Here is a 15,637-nt window from a genome sequence, read left to right on the forward strand (position 1 = left end):
ACTCGTTGGTTTGCGAACGACCATTATGAAGCCTTGAGTTCGGAATTTGGCCTGCACCATCTTGCTAGTTTGGAGCCGGTAGTGACCATATTTGGACGAGCTGGGGGGGAACGAGCGGGGGATCTGACTTGATCTGATTGGAATAATACGTCCCGCCCACTGATAGCCCTTACCTGCCTGCACCACAGGCCTGTCAATCAAACAGACTCGCCCCTAAAAACAGGGCTTTTTGAAGCTTATTTTCTAATTAATGATGGGTTGATTTTCAGATGTATGGCCAGAAAACTAATAAGAAGGAGCAACTTTAGCTAGAAACAAAACGAGAGGACTTGAGGAGAAATTTTTATGACTGAGAATTATGAGGCTAATTGAATGGAAGTCTATGGAGCCAGAGGCTTTTTGGAGCCAACCTCTAGCAGCACTCAGTGGTATTGCAGTTTAAGGCACTTTTGCATCAGCCTCACTTTTCCGACCTAGATGCTGCGTCATATACAGTCTATGGATGCCACGGAGAAATTGACCTTTGACTTTATGTGAAAAATTCACAGTGTAATACATGCAATCACAGGGGAAATTCAACAAAACAAGTTCCCCATAGATCGAAGCTCATTTGTCCATTAATAGACTTTCCTTTCCATAAATTCCAGTGTGCAAACGTGTTTGAGGCTATTTTTCCATGATATACATGTGTATACGTAGCCATTTGACAGTAACAGGGTGAGTTATAGCTGAGATAATTGTCTCCATAGTGAGCGGTGATCGCCCACATGCAAGGCTGATACACAGCAGGTGGGAGGTGAACATACTGTACAAACACTTACACTCTCCACTTTGCACTGCATCTCCTCCATAACTGGAAAATGGTCAGGCACCAAATCCTATACCTGCTCACCGAGTTCAAGAGCAGTATATACATTTGCAGTTATGCTCTTAAATAAGCTGTGAAAAGCCTGTTTCTATTTTGATACAGATTTTTATGTTTTGAAAATGTGAGTTATGTAGATGGCAGAGCACACATGAGTGCATCAAATGGACTGTAGGCTACAACATAAAATACTGATGCTGTTAAGGAAAAATCCATGCTTTGCAGACTGTTAGGTTTCATTAATTTATGTTCATGGGTTATATGGCCGTAAACCTGTCTGTTTCTACTTTGGCTTGTGATTTCTTCCTTTTCACAGAATGATTTCACAACCCCCACCCAAAAAACTCCTTTGAATCAAAGAAAACAGGCGTACAGTATACTGTGGAGAGGAGGGACAAAATAACAGAAACACCTCACGATGTTATGCAATTAAATACTCTATTCTGGTCCATTGATGGTATTATCACTGGAAAAATGCTATGTCTGGTACTATATCTCTGTCTTCTCGTTCATGATGACATTCTTGTTGTGTGGTTGGTGAAAATCAGCACAAATAGTCCTGAAAAAAGCCCTAATGAGTGGAGCGTGACCAATATATAAGCGGGCAGATATTGGCCTGTCACAGGTACATTGTGTATATGTTGCCCAATAAGAAACCTCTATTTTTACAAAACATGATGCAGAAAAATATGCTTGCGGTAAATTAAATCAAATTCCCAGTGAAGTTTACCGTTTCAGTGCACCGATGTCAGCGTGGACAATAAACTCTAAAATACCCTTCCTCCATTACATACCTTAATCAAAATCGTTTGGTAAGCACATTTTAGAGATTATTGCAAAAAAAAAAAAATGTTTATACATACTGTGTTCACATATATAAATGGCCAATATATTAATATCAACATTTCTTACTCCCTAATATTGTTATCAGCCCCAAAAGTCCACCATCGGTTGGGTTCTAATGCTAAGATCTTGATATCACAACACAGAACTTACCAGTACTAAGAAAATGTCAGTTGAGTGATACTAAACATTGTACCTGAGAAAATTACTTTTTATTTAATCAATATCAGTAAATTAGTTATTGAATGTTGATCTGTCTATTTTGTCTTTCACTATGTAAAATTGCACCAATCAGCATTTAGAATCAGTGGTTGTAATGCTTTTTAATTAAATAACAAACAACAATTTTCCCTTGGGGTAAATAAAGGGAAACATTTTTAAATATCTTTCTTACACCATTCACTGTAAATTATGAAAGGGTGCTCACTAAATTATAAAATGCAATAATACTTTGTTCACCTCTCAAATTCTTGCATTAATTGTATTATGAGCTGAAAAACTTTCAGAAAATTGTGAAGCAAGTTTGGTTTATGATGGTTACTCTGATAAATAGCCATTAAAGGAAATTACTTGACACATTTCTTGAAACTTTGGCACATTATAGTGAACCTTCACAAAAATGTAAACATTCAAAATGTTTTTTTTTTTTTTTTAAATTGTCAAAGTTTATATGAATTTATGAAATATATATATATGAAAATATCCAAAGCAATGTAGTCTCATAGCCCAGGACTGAATTTACTGAAAGGTGCCTCATCAAGTCCTCCCCTACTGCAACACCATCTTGACTTGACAAAGTGTAAAATTGTTTAGTCTGATGATGGTGGATGAAACCTTTTTATAAAGACCAGATGTCACACGGTGACAAGCTGCTGCTGAAATTGCCAGTGGCAGAACATCTGGTGTCAGCCTCCAACCCAAACACCAGCCAGGAGAAGAGGAAGAGGAAGAGGAAGAGGAAGAGAAGAGAAGCGAAGAGGAGAGGAGAGGAGAGGAGAGGAGAGGAGAGGAGAGGAGAGGAGAGGAGAGGAGAGGAGGTACTGTAACTTGTTGATCTTGAATACATCCAACGTTTTTACCCTCAGATGTAATAATTTCTATGCTGATTGCTGACTGTATGTATACATGAAAAGTATTAATAAAATGAAGACTTTAAGTTGAAAAGAGTACATTTGTCAGTTTGTTGTAATAAAGAAAAATTATAGGAGAAAACAAATGTGTTTACTTAGGAAAAAAGCAGGTGATCTGAGAGACAGATTCAATACATCCTGCTTGTAGACCACTAACTTACTCCACAGCTTCCCAGTATGCCAGGATGTGCTTGTCCAAAGTGCCAACAGGACCTCTGAAACCTAAAACCTGAGCCTGGTTTACAAAATAGTGGCAAGGGACCTGTCCAGCAAGGGTTGGACATAAGATGCGGGCTTGTTGGTTAGACACAAATTAAGTTACTCAAACCTCAAAGAGCCTGATCCCCTCCTCTGCTGCTTGTTGTCTGAATGTTTTGAATTCTTCGAGGCCAGCTAAGAATAAAATCTTATATTTTGGCTCGAACAAACAGATCAGTCTGTGGTTTCATTACCAGCGTGTGAGCTGAGCTGCAGTTAGCAGGGCCAAACACCAACAGGCTGAAACTGCTGTGTTCATCACTGGTAGATAAACACCCTATGATCCTCCTCTCAGGAGTGCATGAGTGTGGGAGAACACACTCGTGCATGTGTGTGTGTGTGTGTGTGTGTGTGTGTGTGTGTGTGTGTGTGTGCATACGTACAAAAACAATTGCATGTTCACTCCTCAGGGTGCCCTCAGTGTGTTTACCAATCTTAAAGCTAACAGAGCAAGTGCTTCCACAAAGGGCTGCCAAAACACAGAAGACAGTTCATAAAAGATGGCATTCATTCTCTTATCCAGTACTTATTCACATGCCTGTGCACAGCAAAATGTCAAACCACCCTCTCAGTTATGGTCAGAGAAAAAAAACAACAACAACACAAGCCTGGCATTCCTGCAACAATGGATACAGCTCTGATATTTGAATATACTACAAGATGGAAGCACCAAACACAGATGACAGTTTCAAAATAGTTTTGTTGTACAACTACTGAAGATGAGTTCAATGAATAAAGGCAGAAACTGGAAAAACATAGCAATGGAAAAATATAAAACTTTGGGTAATTGTATGTAGGAGAAATAAACGAGCGCAGGAAAACAGATCATCTCCATCTTGTGTCAGTAATGAGTAATCAACACAATCCATTACTGTGCCTCAAAACACAGCACAATTTAGCGGGAAATTCATGTAAAGGGATAATACAATGTCTCACCAAAATACAAACTAAACAGTATATTTCAAAGTCCTTGCTTGAGAGCATAAGATTCAATCAGTGAATTTCAATGCAGAGTGGAAGCACCACTTGCTATTCAGCCTTCATATCAGTCAGTCAGTCTCAATCTCTGTCCCTCTTCCTACTGCAGCCACAATGGCCAGCTTGTACTTGTGGTGATTGCATATGTGCCTCACCGGTGCTCAGTGCGTAGGGGCAGAAATGCGTGTATGTGTGTGCGTGCATGCATATGTAAGCCATCATCTGGACGATATCATTGGCAGTCTGTGGAATGTATGGCGTGTTTCAATCAGTGCACGGGATGGCGTCTTTTAGCGAGGGGTCCTGGCCTGGCGTCGGCTCATCAAGTTAAACCATTTTTGATTTTTGAGAGCTCCAACTCTGTCTTTCTCTCTCTCTCTCTCTCTCCAGCCAACACCTGGGAGTGTGCTGTGACATTACACTACGCTCTATTCACTAATGGGACTTGTGCTGCCATCAGGACCCACAGACGGCATTTTGTCACTGTGACCTCGGAGCACCCTCACACCAAGAGAAATCAACTGCTGAGGCACAGGAAGAAGAAATCACTTCCAAGGGACAGGAAGATGGAGAATGTGGAAGGATGGACATTGCATGTCAAGCACTAATGCCAGGCAAAAAGAAAGTGTAATACGTCTGTAGTGAAGTGATGAACAAACGCACAATTATTTCCCTTTCTCTCCCCTGATCATATTCTCAACTTAAAAAAAAAAAAAAAAAACCAGACTTCTGTGCAGCTGCCTTTTACATGCTGCTAGAAAGATGCTGCTGGAAGCAATAATGTCACTTTGCATCTCATTGCTGCACTGCACACTGCCAGCACAGCGTATTCATGGGCTGAAGAGTTGTTGTCAATTTGTACTAAAATGCATCATCACATTAATATTTGAGGTACATTTTTTTTATCAATGCTGCAGTGCTCAGCTTGAGCACTGTGCTGCGCCACTAGGGACACTAGTGATATTTGTTAACCCTTTCCACACGGGAGGTCCCTGTGGTAAGACCAGGCCTTATGTATGAGAAAAATTGAACTTGCCGCCATTTTTTTACAAAGTTGCCGATTGTGGTACATTCACCGAGAGGCTGCCTGGTGCTGCTATGACCAAAATGGATGTAGCAATGATTTCTGCTGCATCAAATTTGGTAGAGTTCAGTTGAGAATTATTAGAACAGGTTCAATAACAACAGTGTTAAATGGCTAATTGTTATAAAGCTGTTGTTTTCTCTCTTGATTATATGGAAGTAAAAAATGCACTCTGACCTGGTGATGTATTTCAAAAGTCTCCTCAGTGTCTCTTAACCTTTGAGCCCAACACTGTCAGCATTAAAGTTAAGCAGTCATACTGACTAAACATGAGGATGTTTTTTTTCAGGTGGAAATGTCATAAAATATCCTTGAGGTCAAGGGGTTAAGATGCTATGAGATAGCTGAATCCAATTTTGAACTTACCATCACAACCATTCATACATTTGCCTGCTTCATCATTTGATTATTTACAGACACAAAAACAACAAGCTGCACATCATACTATCTAAAAAAAAAAAAAATGATGTCCAGGATTTACACTACAAGCAATAAGTCGGTTCAACAAAGCAAGTAATAATTCTTCTGTCAGACCTTAAAGTCAAGTTAAATCTCTGGTTCCAACAAAGCTGGACACATAGCTCAGCTGTGTGTGCGGCGTGCACCCAAACAAGGAGCTGGTTGCTGAGGGGCACAGAACGAGATCATAACCCCCTAAAATGTCAGTCCCTTTAGCCTTCCTACCGCAGCAGCCAATACCCCTTTTCACTGACTGGTCTCCTTTCGACAGAGCCCCACAAGCAGACAGCTGTGATCAGAGACTGAAGCCCCTCCAAAGCAGAAGGTTCTTAGCTTTTGTGTATTTGAAGAATAACCCAAAGGAAGGAAAAAAAAATTAAAAAAAATAAAAGCAGTATGCTGCACGTGGATACAAATTGCACACTTGCACAGCCTGTGTCAGGTGTACTTAAGTCTTGGTGATTGGTGTGATGTGATTCAAGCATGGGAGGTGAGACGAAGGAAATGTACAGAACAGGCAGAAAGAACCGTCTGCTATCTGAAAATGATGAATATGTATCTTTTAATTTCAACGTGAGATAACCGTACCAACTGGCTGAGGACAGCTGGTGTTTCCTATTTGAGTTTGTGCTGAGGGAGAGTGTCCTCAGCATGGAACACACAGATGTTTGTGCTTGCTTTTACTATCCTCAGAGCAACTCAAAGACCAACTTGAAGCTAAACTCTCAAAGATTTCTTATGTAAATATAATTCTAGATGAACAGGCTTTTCATCACCTACATATTGGTGATTGTTGCAGGTTACCGTACTCATCCAGAGGATGTGAAATGCAGGCTTTACACTGATGTCTCCTCTGAATCTTTCAACAGTCACCATTATCCTACAATACACCACAAAAGAAGAATAATAAAATGTTTTGACACCTGTTATATCGCCGACTCTCCATCTCACAATAGCAGTATTGCACAGTGTATCACCACGTTTGGATTGATTGTGTAGGCGGGTACATGCACGGTTGTGTATGTACACTCAAGTAGGTGGAGAGGGCAATATCACATTTTTCTTAATTTAGTATCCATAAAAAAAGGCATTTAAACTCATAGACTCTCAGGTTTCATGCTGGTCCTTTGCCTACCAACAAAACAGCCACAGGAGACCTCTGCAGGTGCCCTGCGGTATCTGCACCAAGACTTTAGCAGTGGATCCAGTAAGTCCTGAATGCTGCAAAGCTGTTGCCCGTTTAAGGTATGCCTCTCCTCGGACCACTGTCACTGTCAGCGTAGACTTTAGGAACCCCATAAACCTCACCATTTCACAGGAACACTTACTTTAACCATAACGACAAAATGGAGTATTTCCACTGACTCCCAAAGCGCTTTTCAGCACCCTCTACAGACCATGCCTCATACCTAAACGAGAATAGGTCTGTTGCCAAAACAGCACAATGAATATGACCGTTGGACAGTACCAGCATCAGGACCTGGCTACTGGACCTTGGTCGTCATAGTAACAACCATAAACATGTGGTTAACGTTGTGAAACAGTTACAGTTTGGTTGGGTTCAGGCACCAAAAGCACCTGGTTAAGTTTAGGAAAAGATCATGTTTTTTTTGGCTATAATAAGTATGTAATGCAAGTTAAATTCACATGTCTTCCTCCACTGCTTCCGTCATAATTACTGCAGCCACTCGAGCTCACAGACAAATGCAAATATGGGTCGTGTTAAGCTGCTTGCAGACAACCTAAGGGGCCATGTTTTAGGGGAGGACAGTCTATTTCAGAGGTCCCTTTGTTTTGTTTTTTACGATTTGGCCATTGTCAAAGTTGCTCGGGTCCTTACACCTGCCCATTTATCCGACATCAAAAAGATTGAATAAGAGAATAAATCACAGACTTTGACATGTACTGTCGAGATTACCAAAATTATTTGCTTCATCTGTGAGGGGTCATAATGTTTTGGCTGATTGGTGTTTATGTTAAAGTACCTTGAGGCGCAACATCTGATGGCAACAATAATGTCTCTAAAAAACGTTTTGAATTCAACTCATTCCTCCTTTGTTAACAAAGTAGAACAAAGGAACAAAAGAATAAAATCCTGTGGGTGTGAAAATTCGAGAATCTGAAAGACAACACATACGATTCAAATCTAACCATGGTGAGTGTATTCTCATTAGTGATGATAGACAGATGCCCTGAAGCTCTCCAGAGGACTACATAATCATAAAATCAACAGTCAGACTGGAACCTAAATGATGATCTGAGCACTCTTGAGCTGAAGAGCAGCACAGAGGGCTGCCTGTGGTCGGACATTTGCAAACTTGTTGAAAGGAGGCTAAAAAAAATGACCGTAAATTCAAGCGGAGCACTTTTTGCACTTTACTATGGTCAGTGTGGTTGGAGTAACAACGATTACCCAAGTAAAATGACAACAGGCAATTTCACCAGAATCACCTGATGTTGATACTCGAACAGAATCAACAACTGCTGGAAGCTGCAAAAGAAGTTCAGATGCTATGAATCTGATAGATGTTTTTGAAGAATTACCCAAGACATGAAGCCCTATAAATAAGCAGATAACTTGAGACATTTAAGGATAGGATCTAAAAGGTAAATGAACTGCATCTATATAGGACTTTTTTACCTGAATGTACAAATGCTTACCCTTTCTCACACACACACACACACACACACACACACACACACACACACACACACACACACACACACACACACAAATGAGGACTGAGGTACTGGGCAATGCTCTTGCCTGCCCACTGGAAGCAATGGGCTCCAGGGTGTATGCGAGCTAGCAAAGCTAGCTTTATTTATTTATTTTTTTTAATAAATTGATTATTTTATAGTTTCAGATGAGACAGCAGCAATAATTTGCGCAGTCTAACATCAGCATTTTATCCCACTCTGTGGATTTGCAACACATTAGTTTGAAAAAACTTTTGTCTTTGACCTTTAATCCTTGGTCTTAAAGCTGTCCAGGGCCTCATTTTCTGCCTCCAAGCCCAACGTTTTTGTGTTTTCCGATTTTTAAGAAATCAAACCCGATTTTTGACATGATTTATGGTTGGCAGTTTTCCAGCAACAGCAATTCAATATGTTTACACTCTGTTATTCACTTCCATATAATCCTCCAATTATAAATGGAGAGCAGCTCGTGTGTTCATGTACTTGTGCTTTCAACCATTCCTCCAATCACCTCCAAACTTCAGGGGGATCAGGGGGGGCTGGGGTTGAAAGTAATGGAGAGGGCTGGGGTTAAAGGGCGAAGGTCTCAGGGGTCAGGGGAGGGTCAAGGACAAAGGTTACAGTGCAAAGACGGCCCTTTGTTCAAGTACTTTTCATTGTTAGTGATGGAGTCAGATGGGAATCGCTAAATCCACCAGGAAATCTTGAGGATTATAACCTTAAGGTACTAAAATGACAACAGCACTGATACAGAGTTATCAAGCTGAGCAGGACATACTTGTGCACTATAAAAGCATCCTGGGATGCAAATAGAATAATAATTATTTAAGTCCAAACAGAATAATCAATTTTAATAAGAAATTATATAACACTCTTAGAGATGTTCAATGACCCAACCTACATGTATGGAAAAGAGGCATCAAAAAGCTGCAGGAGGAAAGTATACCCCCAGGATAAATAATCAGAGCACACCACCATTGCCTATTTTTGTGAAATTAATAATACTCTGAATGTATACTAACTGCAGTTGCATGAGGGTGGCATCTAAATAAGTTCCCCGCTAAGCCTCACAACACGAATGTACAAAAACCGGTGTACTTCCCGACCCAGTCGAGCCATCTCAGATCTCTTCTCCTTCAAAGTCAGAAAGGAGACAGCGGAGATGAGAGAAATATTCAAATAGCCGGAATAAAAGGCAAACCCTTCCATTAATGGGTTTGGTTAAACATCTGACGATATGTGCCGTGGTTTGTGGAGTAAAGATGAAATTGCGGGGCAGTGACAGTCAACGCACTTGTTTTCTTTTACAAAAATGAATGACGTGTAACGTTTCCATTCTCATATCTACGGAAATTAACAGCGTGACAAAATGGAGATACACTGAGTTTCCAACAGATGCAGCTGGTTTTGCGGAGAAAAGCAGGCCTGACCTATTTTTCTGAATGAATGAAAATGACCTACGCTGTGGGCCTGCATGAATCTAAATTGAGTCACCAAGGGTATCCTGTGCAACAGTGCTCTGTTTGATTTAGAAACTGCTCCCTTGCTGATTGGAGGCAGGACAGGGGATGGCTGTGCCCGCTAGGCCTTGTGGGTGTGTGTGTGGGGGGGGGGGGGGGACGTTACAATGGCAGACGTCTCCCGGAGCCACCCTGCTCCCAGACTCAGCACCAGACAAGTGAAGCAACACAAATCAAATTAGGTGCAGAAGGCACAGACACACACACACACACACACACACACACACACACACACACACACGCGTACACACGCACACGTAGGCTGTCGCAGAGGATATATTCTTGGCACGACAAAGCATCCAAACGCCTGTTGCTGCCTGTGTCACATTTGGAAAAAGACAGGTACAAAAATCTTTTGTCTGCATTAAACACGCGGGGTACTTTTCGTCCTCACCAGTTTTTGGTTCCTAACTTGAAAAAAAAAACAAAAAACACGACTTTCTAAGCTATATTGATTTTTTTTTTTTTTTAAATGAGAGAATATAGTTTATCGTTTGACGCTGCGTTACATGACCCGTTTCTTCGGTGGAGCTCCACCAGGGTTCGCGTCTCTCCCGTGAAGCCCCACGGAACAGGCTTGTTGGTTTCGTCGTGGGGAAAAAAGCTTCTTTTGGACGGTCACCCGTGGACAGTCACCCAACCCAACCCGACAGTCACCCAACCACCCCCCCACCCCCCACCCCCAGCAGCTCGGGAGCTACCGGGGAGAGAAATGGATCGCAAACAGCCGATGGGAGTCTGGCTCGTTGTCGCGGCTACCGATGGAAGTTTTCATGGTGTGTGTGTGTGTGTGGGGCTGTGGACTGAGCCTCGCCTCCATCACCACACACACACAAAAAAAAACCTACATTTATGACATGCATTGTTATCACTAAAGGTGGCCGAGAAATAGCTGAACTTATCTCTGATCCTAATCGTGTTCTGAAACAGGGAGTACAAATTATAATCAACAAATCAGAGACTCCAGGTTGCGTATTTGAATAAGGTTATAGTGAAAACGCTCTTTTGGGAACCGGTGAAAGTTAAATACGACCAGATTAAATGCGCGTCGATGAAATGTGTGTTTTCCTGTGTTTTCGTCAATGTTCAAATTCTTTGAAATACTAACACGGTGCTGCTGCGATGCAAAAAAAAAAAAAAAATGTCAGACTTGTCCGACAATAAAGTAACATCATCCTCATCAATCCTCATCATCATCATCATCATCACCGCGCAAGAGAAAGCAAGAGAGCGAGAGGGAGAGAGACAAGCCATCGCTAACTGCTCAGTGAAAGTAACTTGCAGATCTGAAAAGCTTGTGTGATTAGCAAGGAGGTTGTTAAAACAAAGAGAGAGCTATGAGTGCTTAAGCAAAACTAGTGTAAGTTTAAACGTACAGCGGGTGATTAGCCAGCCTCACTAATTTGCCATATGAAAAATTGCGTGTTACTGCCGGCGTAACGCATACTCAGCGGAAATGAGATGACTCGTTTACTGCAACATGTCAAGTCTGCTGTTGTTGTTGAGAAAACTGAAGGAGCACTCTCGGAGAAAGGCCTATTTTTTTATTTAGGCTTATTTATCCTATATATTTTTCATTTAGGTGTTCTCCGGCTGTATATTTAAAAAAAAAAAAAAAAAAAGGGAAGAAAACCCTATCGCTGCGTTTTATTCTAATCACACTTTGTTGAAATAAAAATGCTCGTGATTTACAAATGAACATTTAGCCCACATTGTAGAAAATATCAAGATATATGTTTTGTATAACCTAAAAATACCCAGATGTGATTTTTTTTTGGTCCATATCGCCCAGCCCTGGTTAACGATATCATCTACAGCAAAGGGAAAAGTTGTAGGTAATTAGAAGTTTGACAGAATGGCTTCATTTGTGGTTCAACCCTGAATATTATGTGCAACCAAAAAAATGTTTCTACATCGCTGTTTTAAGACAGCAAAAATCTAAGCAAACCAAGCTTTGCTTGTTCCACAGAAACATTAACTGTTGCTAATCTAAAAGTGAAACTTCAATGGTTCCAACCATCTTATGATGATCATATCTCTGAATAAATTCATCCTCAAAACTAATTCTATTGTAATACAGTAAGTTACATCCACACGTATGCAATTCAGGTTCATAGCTCAGCATGTAATCGACTGACTTTAGACCCTGTGGGTTTTAGTTTCAGAGTTTGGATTCAATAAAAGGGACGACACCGAGACGTAATTTTAGAAATCAAACATTAAAATCCTGACGCAGATGTGGAAAACAGACTTTGTCTATGATTATAGAAAACTCTTAAAACCTCTTAAAATATATTATATTCAATTGTGCCTTATTAACTAATGTCACCGTCTGACTTCCACTTGCTTGTTCCACCTCAGCCGTATCTAGGTGTCCTCATTGTAGCTCAAATTAGGCTTTTCTTGCTTCAATAATTTAGATTACATGGTTAAAATGCAAGGCTTCCAAACACCCTATCAGGAAGTTAAAGGCTATGTGGTTCTCTGTAGCCTATGGTTACAAGCTACCCCTTCAGTCAGACATCAAAAATAGACACAACCTCTGACTTTGCAAGGAAACACATCTCGTTTCACAATAAAAAAAAATAAAAAAAAATGATGACAGTTTAAAAAGAAAAGAAAGGGTATGTATTTGCAGCTTAATGGAACAAAGCTTACAACTTTATTTGCGTGTGATTTGGAGGTACATTTAATATCCATTCACACATAAATTCAACAATAGGTTTTCTAACTGGGAGACAAAAGTCCCTAAAAGGATCCATCCCACATCAAAGCCTGGATAGTGCATATACAGACTCACACTGAACCACGGTGACTATATGGGAAGGGGACCACTACCCCCCACCCCTCCACCCTTCCCTGTTTTGATGTGTGAGAGGAGCCCCTCTGCCTGCCTCCTTGGCCTCCAGCTGACCTCCCTCTGCCTGCAGACAGAACACTTAACATTGACTCCCCACCTGTAGAGATGTCTGAAGAACAGGGCCCACTTCAAAGCCATGCAGTGATTGGGCCATGATTACCATGGGCACTTGACTTATTTCATCCTCCTCTAAAGGACTAAACTTTGGGGGAATCAGGCATGGAGACATGGAAGTCTTTTAAAAGGAAACAAGAGATTTAAGTCCCTTTTGCTGCTGCTTTTCAGGGACAAGATCATTTATTTGGATAATTTTGCTGTGTGTCTAATGATACCAGTGGAAAAACATACATTTACTATTTACATTTACGGTGCAAAATTTGCATAAATAAATTGAAATGCTACTACAGCAATGCAACCAGTGTTTTCCACACTGATATCCTATGTGGGTGATTTCTCTGCTCAGGTTTTTGAAGTAGGTAGTGGGCAATTGGCACAGATGTTCGCAAAGGGATGTCATTTTGTATCAGCAGAGGAGCAGTTTGATAAAGCAGCACTGCCTCGGTGACATGAAAGCCCGACTGAGTTCAACAACAACCGTCATCTCTGCTCTGCTTTTCTGTAGCTAAATGCCAGTGACAGGAACAGAATTCACTGTGGTAACTGATCAGGTGCCAAGCGCCCTCTCCCCAGTGCCCTGCTGCACTGAAGCCCTGTATGGAGCTGGCATGGCCTGGCTTGGCCTGGCCTGGCTTGGCCTGGCAGCCACAGGCCCAGCTTTGTAGCTCTGCCCCAACTATTCGAGCTATCTCTGTCCGCTGCCCGTCTCACAGACCCGAGTACAGAATTCAGACACAGGTGTAATAGGTGGCTGGATAACTTGCGAAGTTAAGATGGAAAAGTTGACTTGATGTAAATCATCATCTTCAAAATGAAATGGGGGGGGGGGGGGGGGGGGGGACTATATGGTCAAATTTATTACGTACACTTATGTACCAAATATAAGCTGGCATTAATGAAAGATTAAAGGTTTTACTGTGTAGGTCTTTGTCAGGGGACATGAATAGGGCTTAAAAATACCGTAGCAGTGAATCGGTGGCCTCACTATCTCTACAGGCAGGCGTAGTTGGTAGACACTAGGCCAACAATAAAGGAAACACCAGAACAAAACCAGGCACCGGTGTTTGCAGCGAAGGCTTCCTATGCTATAAGATAAACAGCCAAAAGTGAAACGGCTGTGATTCACTGTGTGAACAGCAGTTATGTATTTCATCACCATCTGCATGTAAAGCCATCTTGCCCCCCCCCCCAAAAAAAAAACACTGTGATGATTAATATTCCGTGTCTGTAAAAAGAATCCTAACCTTCCTGTATGAGCTATTTTTATATATATATATATATATATATATATATATATATAGGATATGCTGCCATCACCAAATACACCCAGCTCTCTCAGATCTAGGCTATATTTCACTGCTACTGTATATGTTCCTACATCGCAAAAGGTCTGTGACTAAGCATACAGATCCATGTTTACAGTATTTCACTCCCAGACTCCGGACCTCAAATCTCATCCCAAACCGTCGATGAGATTTGTGGCCTCGTTGTGTCTGCCTTCGACCTAAATTGAAGGTAGTCGCACGGAACCTGAAGTTGAACGCATCGAGGCACGTACTCGCATAAAGGCAGGTGCACCTGTCTGCAGTTGCAGCCTATTGTGTTCACTATCAAACGAGCCATGATTCGTGCTGTCGCGCTGTAGGTGGAGAGGGAAAAAAGAAAAAAGAAATAAAACCAGGTCTGCCTCTTACCGTTGTGTTTTCAGTCATTGCTCCCCCATCATAACGTTTTCAGCCCAGACCTCTGACGAACCGTTTATTCCTATCAGGCTGTCTCACTCTCTCACTCTCTCTCTCTCTCTCTCTCTCTCTCTCTCTCTCTCTCTCTCTCTCTCGCTCATCCCCATGTCATGTTTCTCCGCTGCAGCAGAACAAAGCCACGCCTCCCTCCGGCAGACGCGTGACGCCACCGGTGACGAGACTTTTTTTTTTTTTTTTTTGCACACGCCCTCGGAAGCACATCCTGCGAGGCGCCGCTAGAGGCCGCTGTGCTTGAACAAAAACAAAGTCAGCAGCTGACAACAACTTAGATTTTTTTTTTTTTCCAAAATCTGAAGCGTCCACTGGCTTCCTGCTTTACTTTAGCCAGTGCTGAATGTTTCAGAGCTTCAAAACGCATTCATGAACACATTTTAAGATAGTGAAAACTATTCCATGATTAAAATAGGACAAGGAAAAGGCTATATAAATATTTTTTAAATGTACCTATAAATGAAACACAAAGTCACACCATTTTTTTTCCTTCCCCAAAACGTTCTGGGTTTAAGCTTCATTGGTCCAAAACGGTTTTTTTTTTTTTTTTTTTTTTTTTTTTTTTTTTAATGAATCTGCAGTATTTCATGATGAATCTGCAGTATTTCATGATGAATCTGCAGTATTTCATGGTGTTGCTACCATTGATATTTTAATACCTTTTTGCAGTCATAAGTATTACAAATACTTTGTTTGTCCACTCTATTCCCCCAACAGGATTTATGAAAGAAGATCGGCCTTGTCGTCGTACATAAATAAATAGCCTGCATAGCCTAAATATACATTTAAATGAATAAATCATTCTAAATAAATGGGAAATTGAAGTAAAAAGTCAATTAAAAAAAAAAGGAGCACCATTACAAAAGTAGGCTACATAAATACAGAAGCAATTAAAGCACTACTTTTCAAGGAAATCAATCTATCTATCTATCTATCTATCTATCTATCTATCTATCTATCTATCTATCTATCGTGACAAAGACACTGGATGTTCTCCTGTTTTATTGGGATTATTTACTTAATTCTCGCCGCAGTCATTTGTCCGGTGATTCACTTGACCGAACTGGTC

At 41.0% G+C, this 15,637-nt stretch overlaps 1 protein-coding gene across 1 annotated transcript in view; it reads right to left on the reverse strand.

Annotated features, from left to right (window-relative positions):
- Nucleotides 1-14,633, reverse strand: part of otud7a (OTU deubiquitinase 7A) — a 39,207-nt gene extending 24,574 nt beyond the window's left edge. The window contains exon 1 of the mRNA XM_069162501.1: nt 14,509-14,633. The gene's annotated coding sequence lies outside the window, so the exon portion shown is untranslated. The remainder of the gene's footprint in view (nt 1-14,508) is intronic.
- Nucleotides 14,634-15,637: the final 1,004 nt, after the last annotated feature.

The sequence above is a fragment of the Embiotoca jacksoni genome, unplaced genomic scaffold, assembly GCF_022577435.1.
Source record: "Embiotoca jacksoni isolate LCO1_2020_lvr unplaced genomic scaffold, fEmbJac1.0.p SCAF_3, whole genome shotgun sequence".
Lineage (NCBI taxonomy): Eukaryota > Metazoa > Chordata > Actinopteri > Embiotocidae > Embiotoca > Embiotoca jacksoni.